This window comes from Neovison vison, chromosome 12, assembly GCF_020171115.1.
Source record: "Neovison vison isolate M4711 chromosome 12, ASM_NN_V1, whole genome shotgun sequence".
In the NCBI taxonomy this organism is placed as follows: domain Eukaryota; kingdom Metazoa; phylum Chordata; class Mammalia; order Carnivora; family Mustelidae; genus Neogale; species Neogale vison.
In genome coordinates this window covers 43,957,844-43,974,001 of record NC_058102.1, presented here as the reverse complement: position 1 = coordinate 43,974,001, position 16,158 = coordinate 43,957,844, and the positions used below count along the sequence as shown (strand labels likewise).

General features: G+C 34.5%; 1 pseudogene; it reads right to left on the bottom strand.

The window, feature by feature from the left end:
* Positions 1-7,563: 7,563 nt before the first annotated feature.
* On the bottom strand, positions 7,564-11,483 carry LOC122890885 (annotated as a pseudogene).
* Between the last annotated feature and the right edge of the window lie 4,675 nt (positions 11,484-16,158).

Here is a 16,158-nt window from a genome sequence, read left to right as displayed (position 1 = left end):
TAGATCTAGATGGCACTATTTATCTTAGGAGGGCAATATGACATAATGGAGATTACGATGGACTCTGAAATTTGAAAACCTCAAGTTCAAATAATGAGCAATTTAACTTTCAGAGTTAGGAAACATACTTAAGCCAGTTTAACTCAACTGCGCCTATACACAAAACTTAAATGTAAATCTCAAAGACTATTCACATATACAATAACCAATATCAGATACAGATACATAGACAATGCCTGATATTAGATCCCACATCTATAAATTTCAATCATTCTCCTAATTAATACCCTCAGAATTTTTAAATTATTTTGATCTTTATAATCATTGATGTGTTGTTAGTACTTAAAATTCATACAAATGAATTTATAGGATACAATCTCATTTGTGTCTGCTTCTTTTGCTCAATATAATGTCTGTTAATCCATATTATTCTGCATATCAGAATTTTATCCTTTTATAGGTGTATAGTATTTTATTATCTGACTAGAACAGCTCATCCATTTTCCTGTAGAAAGATTTCTGAGTTCTTTCTAGTTTGTAAATATTATGAATAAAGCTATTGTAAGCATTCTTTTGTATGTGATTTTGAGAATAAATACATACATGACTTTTGGGTAGATAGCAGCAGTGGATTTGCTGAGTCATAATGTTGGCATATGTTTAGCTTTAGTAAAACAGTTTTCCAAAGTCTTTTTTTTTTTAATTTTATTTATTTATTTGACAGAGAAAGATCACAAATAGGCAGAGAGGCAGGCAGAGAGAGAGAGAGGAGGAAACAGGCTCCCTGCTGAGCAGAGAGCCCGATGCAGGACTCGATCCCAGGACCCTGAGATCATGACCTGAGCTGAAGGCAGCGGCTTAACCCACTGAGCCACCCAGGCGCCCCCAGTTTTCCAAAGTCTTATAGCCAGTTTAACCACCACCAACAGTGAATGAGAGTTCTAGATCCTTCACCTCTTTATCAGTAATTAATATTATAAATCTATTTAATTATAGCTATCCTGGTTGGTGCAATATAGTGTATCACAGAGGAGTTAATTTGTATTTACCTGCTGAAAAATGCTGTTGAATATGTTCCATACGATTTTTGAAGATTTGGATATTCTCTTTTATCAGTTCCTATTCACTGTAATTTCTTTCTTCTAGGATGTCTTGATTTCCCCCTCATTCCTGAAGAATATTTTCCTTCAATATAGGATTCTGGGCTGACAGTTCTTTCTTTCTGACCTTCATGGTTTCTGTGGGAAACCTGCTGTCATGAGAATTATTTTTGCCTGATAGTTAAAAATGTTGTTTCTCAATGAAATTTCCAAGATTTTTCTTTGCCATTAGTATTCAGAATTTGAGTAGGTCTCTTGGTGTTGATATCTTTGGTTTTATCTTGTTTCAGATTTGCTCACCTTAAAATTGTGGGTTTCCCTTTTGTCAAATTAGAGGATTCTTCAGCAATTATTTCTTCAAGTACTCTTTCAGCCTTATCTTTTTTTTTTTTTTTTTTTTTAAATTTCCTTCTTGGACTCCCAATTATTCCAATGTGAAGTTTTTCTTTCACCCATGCCAATGCCTGTGTTTCTGTTCCCTTTTTTTCTTTTTTTAGCCAGTTTATTTTCCCTCTGTTGTTCTCATTGGATTTTTATCACTGAGTCTTTAGGTTCATTAATTGTCTCCTTTATTCCATCCATTTTGCTCTTGAGTCCATCTACTGAATTATCTTAGATACCAGATTTTTCAGTTCCATCATTTCCATTTGGTTCCTCTTTATAGTTTCAGTCTCTTTGCTGAGAATTTCTGTATCCTTGCAGTAACTTTCTATTTTTCATTTGTTTCAAATATGTTCATAAGTGGTCATTTAAACACTGTTGTGGTGATTGTTTTAAAGTCTTTGTCTGATAATTCCAACACCTCTGTTATTTTGGTGTTGGCATCTATTGTTTGCCTTTTTTATTCCATTTGAGATATTTCTGATTCTTGGTGGGTGAATAATTTGATACTGAAATGGACATTTTGAGATTATGAAAATCTGGATCTCATTTAATCCTGTTTTAGCTGGCTTGTTCTGACCCTCCTCTGGCAAAGAAAGGGCAAAGTGCAACATCATTATTACCAGAAAAGTAGAAGTCCAAATTCCCCACTTGGCCTGTGTTGATACCCAAGATTAGGAGGTAGTCATTATTATTGTGAGACAGTAGTTTTGGATCCCTCCTATCCCTGTATTAATAGCTTCCTATCTAGGAGGGCTAAGCTCTGCCTTTTTTTTTTTTTTTTTTCAGCATCTTACATGCTTTCCACTTACACCACGTTGGGGAGGATATCCTTGTTACTGCTGGCAATGAAAGTCTTGACTTTCTAAGAGCCCTCTAATGCTTTCCCAGGAGGAGTGGAGGAGGAACACTGCCTTATTACTTCATGCTCACCATTAATAACACGCGGAGTCCTTGTTACCACCTAGAAGAAATGAATGTATTGGCTCCCAAGTTATCCTTCTCTGACACTTCTCTGAGGTAGTGGAGAAAGCTGGTGCACATTGCTACAACTTGGAAACAGTGAAAACCTAGACTCCCCACTCTGCTTTTGCTGGGTGGGTTAGGGGTGGTCATGGTTTTTCATATAGTTTTTTTTTCTTTTGTCTTGTTTAACAATAAAGTATTTGTTATATAAAATTTTCTTTCTTCCTATACAGCCTATTTCCTGTCTTTGGGTTGGAAACAGCAGGAATTTATTGGGACTTTTATTTTTGTCTGCAACTGTGTTATTCTAGATTGCTGTCTTCTCCAGCTCTAAGTTTGGGATATATGAGACAAAAAGAAAATGTAGGAAAGTCATCAGTGTGTCTTTCCTCAGATCTCAAGATCCTTGGTCTTTCTGCTCTTTTGCTTCACCTTTCAGAATGTTCATTTTGTAGATAATGTATGTCTGGGTTTTAATTGAACTTAGGTAAAGTATAGGGAAAAATACATAAGTATGTCTATCCTGTCTGCCCAGGGTAATTAAATGTTTGTTTGTTTTCTTACAACATGGAGTATATACTATATTTTACTGTATTATTTACCGTACACTGTGAAATTAATGAAACAGCTCACCTAGATGGAACTATTTATACATTTGTCACTTATTGATAAGTTTCTGCCAATTAAATGTCTATTTTCTTACACCATGGAGTATATACCACATTTTGCTGGATTATTTACCATGCACTGTGCAATTAGAGCAATCACCACCAGGCCATGGGGAAATTAACTCTCTGATGGACCTGTTTATACATTTGTCACTCATTGATAGATTTCTTAATTCTCTTTTCTAAAAAGAGTTATCTTCAATGATGGTATGTTAGTTCTAGCATATTGAGAATTTTACATATTTTTAAATAAATGTATGCTTTAATTCAATGTGTCACAGATTTTTGAAAACTATTAAGATGATCATTGATAATATAAACCTAATGATATTAAATACATATTGCCTTTTCAGGATTAAATGTTACTTTTGTCACGATATTTGTTGTTTGAAACACTAGTAAATTATATTTATGAATACTTTATTTAGGATTTTATTGTACTGGGATTTTTAAACTTAGATATGTGTTTATACAGTTGATGACTGTCTTAAAATAAGTTGAAAAGTTTTACAGCTTTTCTTATGCTTTCCCATAATTCAAATAACATGGAAACTGAGATGTCTTATTGTTTATGTCTGTATAGATAGCTGCATTTCTCTTCTAAATGCAATAGAAAAGAATGCCCATTTTACCACTTCTCTGTTTCAGCAAGTATTCAGTTTTAACTAGGGAGGAGGCCCTGGTTCCTAGCCTTGAAAGAGATTGGTTGTATTTGATGAGACAATAAGTGAGTTCTTAGTTGATCATGTTTACTAAGACATACAAAATAACTCCTCAATCTCTCCCAGGCATGTCTCTCTATATAATTGAGGCGATCTCTGAAATCCCAGATACCAATTCCCAATTCTCCTTCCTTCTTGATTTATTTAACTTTATGGTCACTTTCACCCTGATTTCCTAATTTTTTGAGGTATATTTGTAGCATACATCAAGATCACCATGAACTGCATGGCCAGAGCATACCGCAAATTAGCAGCACTCTGATTTTGAAAAATCTGTAACATAGTGACTCAGAATAAAACGGATGGAATGCTAAAGTAAGAAAAAGTCTGTAGGCCAGTTTATTCCATCAGTCTCTGATGTTCTTTTTTAAGTGGTAGTCCAGAAAATCAAAGTCAGACTTGGGATTGCAATTGAGGGATCAGAAATCCGAGGTAACAGAAACAATAGTGTATTCACTTAGTCATCCTCTCAGCAAAGAAAGACTTGCCTGACATATAGGAAAACAAAACAAAAGCAAAAAAACTTCTCAACAAAGTCCATTTTTGGTGAACTTTCATAAATCTTCCTTTAAAAAAAATTGGACTGCCTGTTTTTGTTGTTCTCATTATTTTGAAAATTCCAGACCACTCAGATTGACTCAGGCCAAGATCTTCAACTCAATTATAGTCTGTCTTTCAATGTGAGGTAAAGTTTCCTAACCCTTGTTTAGTAATTCAGCTTCTGGTGACAGACTCTTCTGGATGGGTCAAAGAGTTTCCACAAACTCTTTAAGGTAGAAGGCACACTACTTTGCCTCCAACGAACTTGGATGCTGACTGAAATCACATACCAGAGAATCATCAATGACTGTCAGGAATCCAGTCTGAAGGTTAATGCTACAGTTGGTGTGAGACCTGCTCCCACACCATTTTGTTTATTGAGTGGTGAAAGGTCTTCCATATCAAAAGGATCTTTCAGAGTCAAATTCCCATCCACTGTTTTGCCTTCCATTATACCATGAACATAACTTCCATGACCCCCCATGTTTAACTGATGGAGAAGGAGCTTCTAACAAAATTGCCTCACTTGGGACGCCTGGGTGGCTCAGTTGGTTAAGCAGCTGCCTTCGGCTCAGGTCATGATCCCAGCGTCCTGGGATCGAGTCCCACATCGGGCTCCTTGCTCGGCAGGGAGCCTGCTTCTCCCTCTGCCTCTGCCTGCCTGCCATTCTGTCTGCCTGTGCTCGCTCTCTCCCCCCCTCTCTCTCTGATAAATAAATAAAATAAAATTTAAAAAAAATTGCCTCACCTGTTCCTAATTTCGGGTTTGCCTGGTCAAGGCAGAATGATTGTATGTCCCACTAAGTGCTAAAAATGAAGTTAGTTAAGACATAGTTAACTTGACCCAAAGTCACATGAAATAGTATACTGCTGATCCCTTATCTCTGTTACCCAAATTATATTTAGAAGAAAATTCAATATCAGTATCACTTCATTGATAGAACTAACTTCTAAAAACTCCTTATACTTAAATACCATGATTGTTTCTTTAAAACAAATTAAACCAGAACACAGCAGTACTTTTTAGACAAATGACAAGAGTGATGTTTTTCTGTAGAATGTTAAGCCATTTTTAGTATGCACTGAATAATCAAGTGCCACACTATGGTTACTCTGATGGAAAAACAATAACCACCACCACCACCCCCATTTAAGATTTATAGCAATGAGACTTGCTGGGCTTGTGATAGTTATCTGAATCACCTTCCTCTTCTTTCAGAAATATGTTTTGCCAGGAGAAATTTCTGCAGTTTGTCCACTGGTTATCTGAATACACACACAACAGAAGCTAGTTTTCAACTGTGCTTTTTTTTCCCTCCTCCAGTTCTCCCTTGAGAATTGTATCTTGAAGTTGTTTAGTTGAAAGCTTAAATGGTAAAGGGACTGGAAATGGTATTTAGGATTCTGTAAGGGAATAAGGAATTGAGGGTAGGCCCCTGGGAACAGTCTTTGGTGACACACGAGCACAATTATGATCTCAAACTGACCGCTGAGAATCCGTGAACCAAGGAGTAGCTGTAAAAAAAGTTGGTGCCCTTTTGCTGAGAGAGCCTTGGTTCCTCTTCTACATTTCACAGACTGCTCAAATAGAACAAAGAAAGACAAACATGCACACTGAATGTGTAACCAGTTCAGAGGAAGAAAGGTTAATTAACAGCAGAGATGGTAAGGTTATACTGAAATCCAAGAATAAGACCTTCTTAAGGACACCACTGAAAAGGAGAGCATGAAAGGATCAAAAAGAACACCAGGTACACATAGAGGAGAAAAAGCTAGATTTTGTTATGTTGTAGAGTCTAAATTTTTGAAGAGCTACTAAGATGTGATCACAAAAATATACATATATATCTTGAACCCCAGAGTTCATATCTTCCCTGTAGGACTGAATTAGGGAACTAGTAATGAAAATTTTCTCTTAAAATGTAATTTTATCAGCTGCTTCATGTTCAGATGGGTTTTGAATATTTATAGCAAATATCAAAATTCTTCTCTTTTGAATTGTCAATTCAAAGTGTGCTTGTTTATTTTCACATTAGTATTTCCTTATCTGTCTGAAGAATTTAAACATGTTTATTTTAATATTTTGATCCATAGCTATTTGTCTTTTAATTGCAGTTTTTTTATATTGAGAAGTTGTGGTATTTTATGATGAATGTCTACTGACATTCTTCCTTGGGAGTTCTTCCATTACTTTAAAATTCAGAAAATTCCCCCATCCTGAATATTTTATTTTATAGTATCTTTATGATATAAACAAATGCTAGATACATTATAAACATATATTAGAGAAATATGTACCTTTATAACAATTGTTATTAATATAGTTAGAACCTTACTATGAAATCATTAGAAAATCATCTTCTTCTTTTTAAAGATTTTACTTATTTATTTGACAGAGAGAGCAAGAGAGCACAAGCAGGCAGAACAGCAGAGGAAGAGGGAAAAGCAGGCTCCCCTACTGAGCAGGGAGCCCAATGCAGGGCTCAATCCCCTACTGAGCAGGGAGCCCAATGTGGGGACCCCAGGATCATGACCTGAGCCGAAGGCAGTCGCCTAACCGAGTGAGCCACCCAGGTGCCCCAGAAAATCATCTTACATATGTTTGTTTCTTTCTTAATTTGAAAATAGATTCTATTTATAATATTTTATTCACATGCTCAAATTTTCTTATGAAACAAGTACAAAGGGATGGAGGAAAATGATAGAGGAAATGGTATTGCTTATTTTAGTGAGGATGTCTGAAAAGTACCTATTGAGTAACATACTAATAATATAGTGGAATTCTTAAAGGCAGTAATTTCTTCAAAGTCATTATAAGGAACTGTATCTTTAAAAATTATGCATGTGATAAAAATAACAGGAAAAATGATGACAACTGTACGGCTATGAAACAAACTGAGCACATAAAATTGTTAAAATGATATTTTTCTATGTAACATACATAATAATAGATTATCAGAATACAGAATAACAAAGGAAATCTCTAAGTTTATTTAGCATTATTACCCATTATGTAATTGAAAGCTGGAGTGTGTGCATGTATATGAAATGTGTACAGTGAAATCCCCTAAAATGTGGAAATGATTTTAGAATAGGGAATTTTATTGCAATTTCTTTTGTTGTTGTTGCTGCTGCTGCTGTTGTTTTCCAAGATTTACTGAAGAAATTATAGAACAGTAGAAGGATTCAAGGGGCTCCACATGGCATTTTGAAACTTAACCCAACTGTAGGCTGAGTGACCTGTAGGTTGGACAAAGCCCAAGAATTTCAACATTTCCTTAGTGTTAGGATCTACTTCAATGATCTCCTGATCCAGGGCTGAGACCTCTGGAACATAATTATCTCCCCTTTCTCTCTCCTCCTCCTACAGATTGATTGAGATACTTCTCATGGGGCATTTCTGCATCCACTTCATATGTGTGACATAGCCGGCTATCTTGTTGCAGTTTCTTGCTGAGAATAGCAGCAAACTCCTCACACACACACTTGGTGTGTAAGTTGTTGCCCAGGCATGTGTAGTACTTCTCAATGATGACCTGGACCACTTTCTTCACAGTTTTGATGCAAACACAGCCCACACTGGCAGGTCCCTGGTAAAAATGAATTCCAATTTCCTCATAAAAGTAAAGTACTAAGCAGGGGTTGGAATAGATTGTAAATTATTGAAATGTTTTAAAAGTCATGAAAGGGTCGGCACAAGCATGTTTCACAATTTATAATGATACTAGAGGGGCACCTAGGTGACTCAGTCGTTAAGTGTCTGCCTTCAGCTCAGGTCATGATCCCAGGGTCCTGGGATCAAGCCCCTTATCTGGCTCCCTGCTCCACAGGAGGCCTGCTTCTCCTTCTCCTACTCCCCCTGCTTGTGTTCCCTCTCTCACTGTCTCTCTCTCTGTCAAATAAATAAATAAATAATCTTTATAAAGATGCTTGAGTAGGATGTGGTATATTTGGACAAGAATGGAGTCAGTGCTGATGTAACTGTTCTTGACGTTCTGTTTATTTTGACTATCTACAGAAGCATGAGAGTACTGACTATTAATTTGATATAGAATTATGTGCTACATGATTCTCTTCTTAATAATCATTGAAGATACACTTTAAAAGAATAACGTGTGACAGCAAAAATATTATTTGCGAGAGAGCAAATGAGATAAATAATATTCTTTTCAGAAAGTTGGCTTAGTTAGGATTGTGCATGACCTTCTTGGAATATATTATGTCACATTGGACAAACCCAATAGAAAGTGAATGATTTAATTTTTATTCATATCATACACAATGCAAAAAAAGGCTCTGTCTATACTTTCCCTAATTTCTCCATTAGCACTTAGGTCTTTTTAAGATTTATTTATTTATTTTAGAGAGCAAGAGCATGCACAGACACACTTGTATAAGTGGGGTGACAGGCAGAGGGACAGAATCTTCAAGTAAACTCCCCACTGAGTGTAGAACCTGATGCAGAGCTTGATCACACAAACCATGAGATCATGACCTGAGCCTAAATCAAGAATCAGACACTTAAATGACTGAACCACCAGGCACCCCATGAATGCTTAGTTTTGAAACTGTCATTGAATTAACAGAAAACATAATATTCCCTTCACTAGCCTTCACATGGATTATTCTTTCATGAAAACACACAGATACACCCACATGCGTGCGCATGCGACAACTGTATCTAAACAAAGGACAAAAGGAGATACTGGTGCATAAGGGAAATGTAATTGATATTTTATATCAGAGAGGATTTACTCCATAACTCTTGCTAACTAGTCCTGGAGACAAATATAGTATATAGTGAAATACACAACATTGTTCTACAGGAAAACATTTTCCCAAATGAAATACTGACATAAATATTCAAGTATGATAAAATACTTAGTTATTCATCTTCAATATCTTTTAGTGAACTTTCAAAGTTCATGACTAGAAATTTTATTAACTTATATTTAATATAAATGAACATTAGTGGATAATTTCTAGAAAACAAAAAAAGTTAATATCACTATTAGCTAGCTTCATTTCAGATAGTTATGTCTATAATTTTAAACATAAAACACACTGACTTTTTTGGCGATCTTAAACTCATTGGTAATTACTTAAATGTGAAGTGAAGCAAAAAAATTATAGATGTAACTTTACTAAAGAAGCATAAACTCCCTACTAGATCAATGAGAACTTCACAGGTTATTTTCTGTACACATCTTAGCATAATTATAAAATGTTACATGTATTCATATTAATATAAATTTTCAGAAAGTCTTCAAGAAAGCAGAATAATTTAACAGCTACATTGTGATTTTATCTTTATTTCCAATAATCCTTTGCTAGATTTATGATGTTGAAGGAAAACAAAACTGTAATCTCAATAAAAGTATTGAAGTCTGATTATCAGCTTCAGATTATGTGCTAACTGAAAAACAGAATCCCCCTTTCCATGACTTCTGCTGTCTACCTGACTTGTAGAATACGCAGGGGTTTCACAGACAGCTCAAAGAGAAAACATACTGCCTTATATTTAAGATTGAAAATTTCATGTACTTTTCATGTACTTGCACCTTGTGAATTTTCAGATTCTAAGATAATTTAGTCACTCACATTGACTATCACGTGATCAATTTCATGAAGATACAAATGTTAGAGTGAGGTTTTCTTTTCATAATTTTATAATATCTCTAAAAAGACTAGTATTATAAAACCCTTAATCATCTACATATTATGAAATCTTTTACTTTCCCTTAACCTCTTTGTATCAGAAAATTATGTGGCTCATTGTTTCTTTCTAAGCAATCAGTACAAGCTTTTAGCTTTAACTTCCATTTTCCCATTTTTAATTTGTTCTCACAAACAAAACAGAAGTTTCCACATGTCTGTAACTGCCGTAAAAATGTGTATACTTCCTCTAAAATGTTTCTTCACGTAATGCTTCACAAAATAAAACAACTTTTCCTATAGAACCCCACTGTCTTATGGTATCCACAAGCTACATTAACTAACTAAATTTAATTTTAAGCTAATTAAAATTATTTGAAAATTAGAATTTAGTTCTTCAGTGTACTGGACACGTTTTAAGTGCTCAAAAGCAATATACAGCTGGTAACTGCCATATTGGAAAGCACAGATACATTTTCATAGATTTGTTAAAACAACAAAAAAAGGGAAAGATGTGTGTGTGTGTGTGTGTGTGTGTGTGTGTTTCTTTTGGTTTCTTCTGAGGGAATTAGAATTCTGTATATCTCCTGAAATTCTGAGACCATGCCAGAAGGAATAAGTGATGTCTAGAAAGTTTGGAATTGTCATAATGAACGAAAGCCATCCATAGAGAGATTAGAGAAACAAGAGTCCTTGGAGAACCACAGAAATTTAAGTGACAAAGTGCACAGATGCTACAGTCCCTGTCAGTCAAGTGAATTAAGTATGCTCAAAAGATTGGAATGGGTATAGGGAAACATAGGGGATTTTACTTTTTAATATATATTATTTTTATATTCTGCCCAAAAACTTCTCTCCATTGCCCATTAACACATAAGAAAACTCCACACCTTTACTCAGGAAATAAAGAAATTCAGAATCCAAGGACACAAAAAGAGAGCTCCCTGCTGCAAAAGGAGGGCAGAACAGAATAACATTTTTCCATTTTGTTGTGCTATCACAGAAAAAAATGAAACAAAACTAGACAGTTAATTTCTCAGTAGGTTATTCTACCACTTTAAATTCTTAATAATTACTCTGCCGTGTTATGTAATAATTTTTATTTAACCCTTCATTGCACACATATGAGGTATATGCTTGGTTGAGGGCAGGGAAAATGGAAGACAAAAACAATACACATTCCCAAGCGTATTACAGAATAAGTGAAGTGAAATATTCATGAAAGATTATGGGCAGTCAGGTTTTACTCAGAGCTAATATACTGACCATCAAAGCTTAGTGTTTATTCATAATCACACAAAATATATCTCCAATTTTATATTAATATTAGCATACCACTTTATGGTTATATGTTCACAGAATATACTCTTTATGCACATTAAAGGATTTTTATTTACCTTTTGTAATGCTTGTAGTGTTTCTTCTTCACAGCTCACCCCCCTTTCATTCATGTATTACAGGAAAGTTCTAGTTATATCAGTGGACTAGCTGAAATATATTACAATATGGAAAACTGGTCTTTTTCTCTTTTCAATTTTGAATACAATAAACAACATGTCCACTAACATTATAAATCAATAATGAAGCTGCCCAAATTCTACCCTGAACCTACCCTGGACTCCACCTACTTGTTCGGAGGTTATCCAAACTAGTGTTTCAACCTTAATTCCCACCAATTCAGCCATATAGGCAGAAAATGGAGAACTTAAAGGAAGAAAATGAGCCTGTTGGTGCTGAGGGATAGCTCACTAAAGTAACTGAAGGGAGCGCATTCTCAGAAACACTAGGGATTTTTACCAAAGTGAGAGCTGACATAGATAATTTTGGGTTAGATGTATCAAAATGGCAAACACTCTTAGGTCCACCCCAGAACTGCCATGGGAGGGGAATAGTCTTAAGAAATTGACATTTGTCCTCGGTACTATGTATCTACTTGAAGCTTCCTGTTTGTTTTCTTTCTGAGGAATTTTGAAGACTGGTGGTTTACTGAAGGAACCACGAACAGTGTGGTAAGGAGAGAGGAAAATGAGGAAAATGAAGTAGGCCCGGGTATACAAGTTTTTACTGCTTTAACCTAGTTTTGCTGTCAAGTCAGGATATGGACTGTGCACTATGTATATCTTAAGAGGGTGGCTTCAAAATGGACCACAATATGCCCCATGAGAAAGCCAACATTCTGATGCCAGTTGAAATAGAATGCTGATGATGGACAGGTATTAGCATTTTCCCTGTACCTACTCCAAAGGGATCTCCTCAGAGGCTAGGTCCTCCATGAAATCATTTTATAACACAGTGCAAATTCTGAGACACAATAAAACAAAAAGAATCTACAAAATTCCAAACACTTTTAGAAATCTAACTAAGGAAATCGTTTTCTAGATATACTTGGTATTACAGGATTTTGTGTTCCCTTAGTCCCCGCAATTCTTGGTCACACCACTTTGAAGAATGAAGAGGTAGACCAGACCAATAGTCGTGTGTAGCAAAGTTTATTGAACAAGAGTACAAAGCTCCCAGAGAGGGAGGGGGATCTGAGTGGGTTGCCATTGTTTCTAAGTTTAGGGGTTTTATGAGTTCTTTTGCAGAACTATCTTAAGCAATTAGGGCTTTGGTCACATTATCTACCTACCTATTAGGTTAATGTCTATATACTGATGAATCCATTCTTTTGTTGACATCTGGGGGCTTAGGTCTTAACTGCCCCTTGCCTGTGATATTGACTAGTGCTCTTGTGGTTAATTGTTTTATTTTAGGACATTTTGCAGAAGTCATTTCTGCAAAGGCTGCAAAGCAGAAAGTCAGTGTGGTCCTGCCTACGCTACAAAATAGGAGGTCAGTGTTATTTTAGCTGTCCTGACTCCATATTTTCTTTTTCGGGATCCTATTCCTGACTGCCTAACTGTTCAACTAATGCCTAACAGGATAGAAGAGCTTAAACAATTTTTTTCCAAATAAAAATTAGTTTAGTATTAAAATAACATAGACATCATTATTATAAACACAAGTAAGCATTAAATCAGTGATTTTAATAAACTATTATTTCCTGAATGTAAAATTAGCTTTTTTGCCCCATTTTCTTACTGATTTTAAAGCTGTGCCTATACACAGTAGAGAATTTACAAAAATTATCCCAATAATCAAGCAAAAATGTTTGTCATTAAAAATGGGGTGCCAGCGTGGCTCAGTCAGTTAAGTGTCCAACTCTTGATCTCAGCTCAGGTCTTGATCTCGGGGTCATGAGTTCAAACCCCATGTTAGGCTCCACACCAGATCCATGTGGAACCAACTTTAAAAAAAAATGCTTAAAAATTTGGAAATGACCATGAAAGTTTTTTGGTTTAATTCTTATCTAGATTATTGCCTCTATTGTCTAATTCATACTTTAAAGTTTAAAGCACAGTTCTAGTTTTCTTTTTAATGTGATTAAATTTTACATTTTTACCTGATTAGCGATTCTGATAATGTGTAAATGAAAAGTTTTTTAACATTTATAATACTATTTCTGTAGTTTAACATAATGAATTTTTTCATTATTATCAAATTAAACACATATTTTATAAAAAAAATAATGTATTTTTGTTGTTAGTGCTTAGGATCTGTGCATATTTAAACATCTTGAAAAATGTGAATTTTTTTCTCTAAATTCTTCAATACCTAATTTAGTCTTCTATATTTATATGTAATCCATAAACTCCTTGAATCAAACACAATTTATAGCTATTTAAGAGTTTTACCAAGAAGTGGTATGCATACAATATAGAAAGAAGGAAACAATAGACCCAGATAACATTAGCTTCTTGAAAGCTGAAGTTTTTAAGGAAGCAGAAATGTCAATCCAACTTAAAACACCTTTATAGGTCTCTGTAGATTCTATATAGCAATGGATATTTGGTCTGTGACATTTCAGAGTATTTCCAGGTTCAGCAGTCACGCACTGTGACAAGGCTTCCTGGTGTAACTAATAATACAATGGCTATGGTGGGTCTCTGGTATCTGTAGGGAATCATTCCTACATTCAGATTTACTAGAAGGCCTGTTGTGTTCTGAAGTATTATTTAGGAGTAACTCAATGTATATCTACTATTATTTGAAATTTTATTTTTAGAGTTCATTGAGCTAAACTACAGGAGGTGAATAGGATGTGATTTCCTAACAGAAAATCTTAGATTTGTCACTATTGCAGAATAAATTGTTTAAATTAAATGTTATTCTTGAAGAGCAATAAATAGACCAAAGTTATGTGTCATGCCAAAAGAGTTTGAAAATGATTTTCCTAGATAAGGTTTTTTGCTGTATTTATGAAAAATATATAAATATGGTGAATCAGTGTGTATTCCTTAGGAGAAAAAAAATATCTTTCTGATACATGGCATAAGAAAATATTTGCTGACAAAATTAAAATAAATTAGACATATGTGGAATGTTTGTCAAAGGAACTTAATAACCTCATTTTTTGATGTATCTCCCAAACAGGATGAGTATTACTCAATTTGTTTTGGAGGTATTACTTTAAGAAAGCTCTAAATTAGGGGAAAAAAAAGACTCTAGACTAAAAGTGGGAATCTATATATTTGAGTTATTTTCTATAGAAATTGGCTATATCAAAATCATTTTTTAATTTTGTTCCTAAGCTTTTATTCTATCATACTTGCATAGTTTTAGAACCTCTTTTATTCTTTCAGTTAATCGTGTCTTTTATGTTCTTCCTTCTTGTTTTATTCCACTCTGTTGATTAAGGATTTCTATTTTTATAAGTCAGTCCTTCTGTGTAGTTGGTATGTTAGCATATAATCCTAATTCTACAAGTGAAGGTACTAAATCCTAGAACTGACTTAGCCCCAAAACCTACTTTAACACTGTGCATTACCTGGAATTCCTTGAAACATTTTTATTTCATTAATTATCCATAAACATTTAACAAAAAATAGAAAATTATTATTTACTTAAAATAAATAGCTCATAACAATCTGTTTGATGTTTATCAGGTGTTTCTGAAGACACTGTTGGACTTGAAAGACAGGTTATTCTTAAATTAAACATTTCACTTAAGAACAATTACATATGAATTATTAGTGTTATATTTAAACAAACCACAACATATTTGGGAAGACAGGGGGATTTGTTTTATAACATAAAAACCAAAAATGAAATTGGCATATACCTCAGGAGGCAAGAAAGAAAAAAAGATTAAAATATTTTTTATTGTATGAATAAAGATAATTCTTTACTTTATTTTTTTTTTAAGATTTTATTTATTTGACAGAAATCACAAGTAGGAAGAGAGGCAGGCAGAGAGAGAGAGGGGAGAAAGCAGGTTCCCTGCGGAGCAGAGAGCCCGACGTGGGGCTCGATCCCAGAACCCTGGGATCATGACCTGAGCCGAAGGCAGAAGCTTTAACCCACTGAGCCACCCAAGCGCCCCAGTTCTTTACTTTAGATGCAGGGAAAAAACAGTATTGTGTAAGAAACAAATAAGGAAGGGGACTTAAATTGGGGGAATATTTTCACCATTATCAAAGCATTCTAATTTTTATGATGTTTGCTACTGCGATTGCTTCGGCAGCATATATACTAAAACATTATGTTTGCTACTGATTCCTATTAGAATTATTATGTAGAACTCATTCAGTAATAATGCAAGTATAAATTCAATTTTCAAGTTATAGGCTTTCTAAATCTTTCCAAAACAACAATATTAAAAAATAGGGAGAGTCATGTGGTTTTTAAAGAAACATGACAAATTTAAAAATTTCTCTATACATTTATGATAAAATAGTAAATGTTCTATACATGTTTAAGTAGATTTTTAAAATTTGACAATGCATATCACCTATCTTTAGGTAAACTAATAAATATTTTTTGTTGGTTGGATATTACACATAGAAACATGGACAACATTGACTCTGTATCTAAAAGTTCACAACCTCAATTGGAAAGTTGATATGTAAGAAATACTGAGTGTATTCCCCCAAAATTCATATGTTGAATCTCTGGCCCCCTTCCCCTCAAAAGGACTGATTTGGGAATGGGAACGCCTAAAAAGTAATTATGGTTACGTGAGGTCCTAGAAGTTGAGCTCTTTATTAGGTTAGTGTCCTAATAAGAAGAGGCATCAGAGAACTTCTC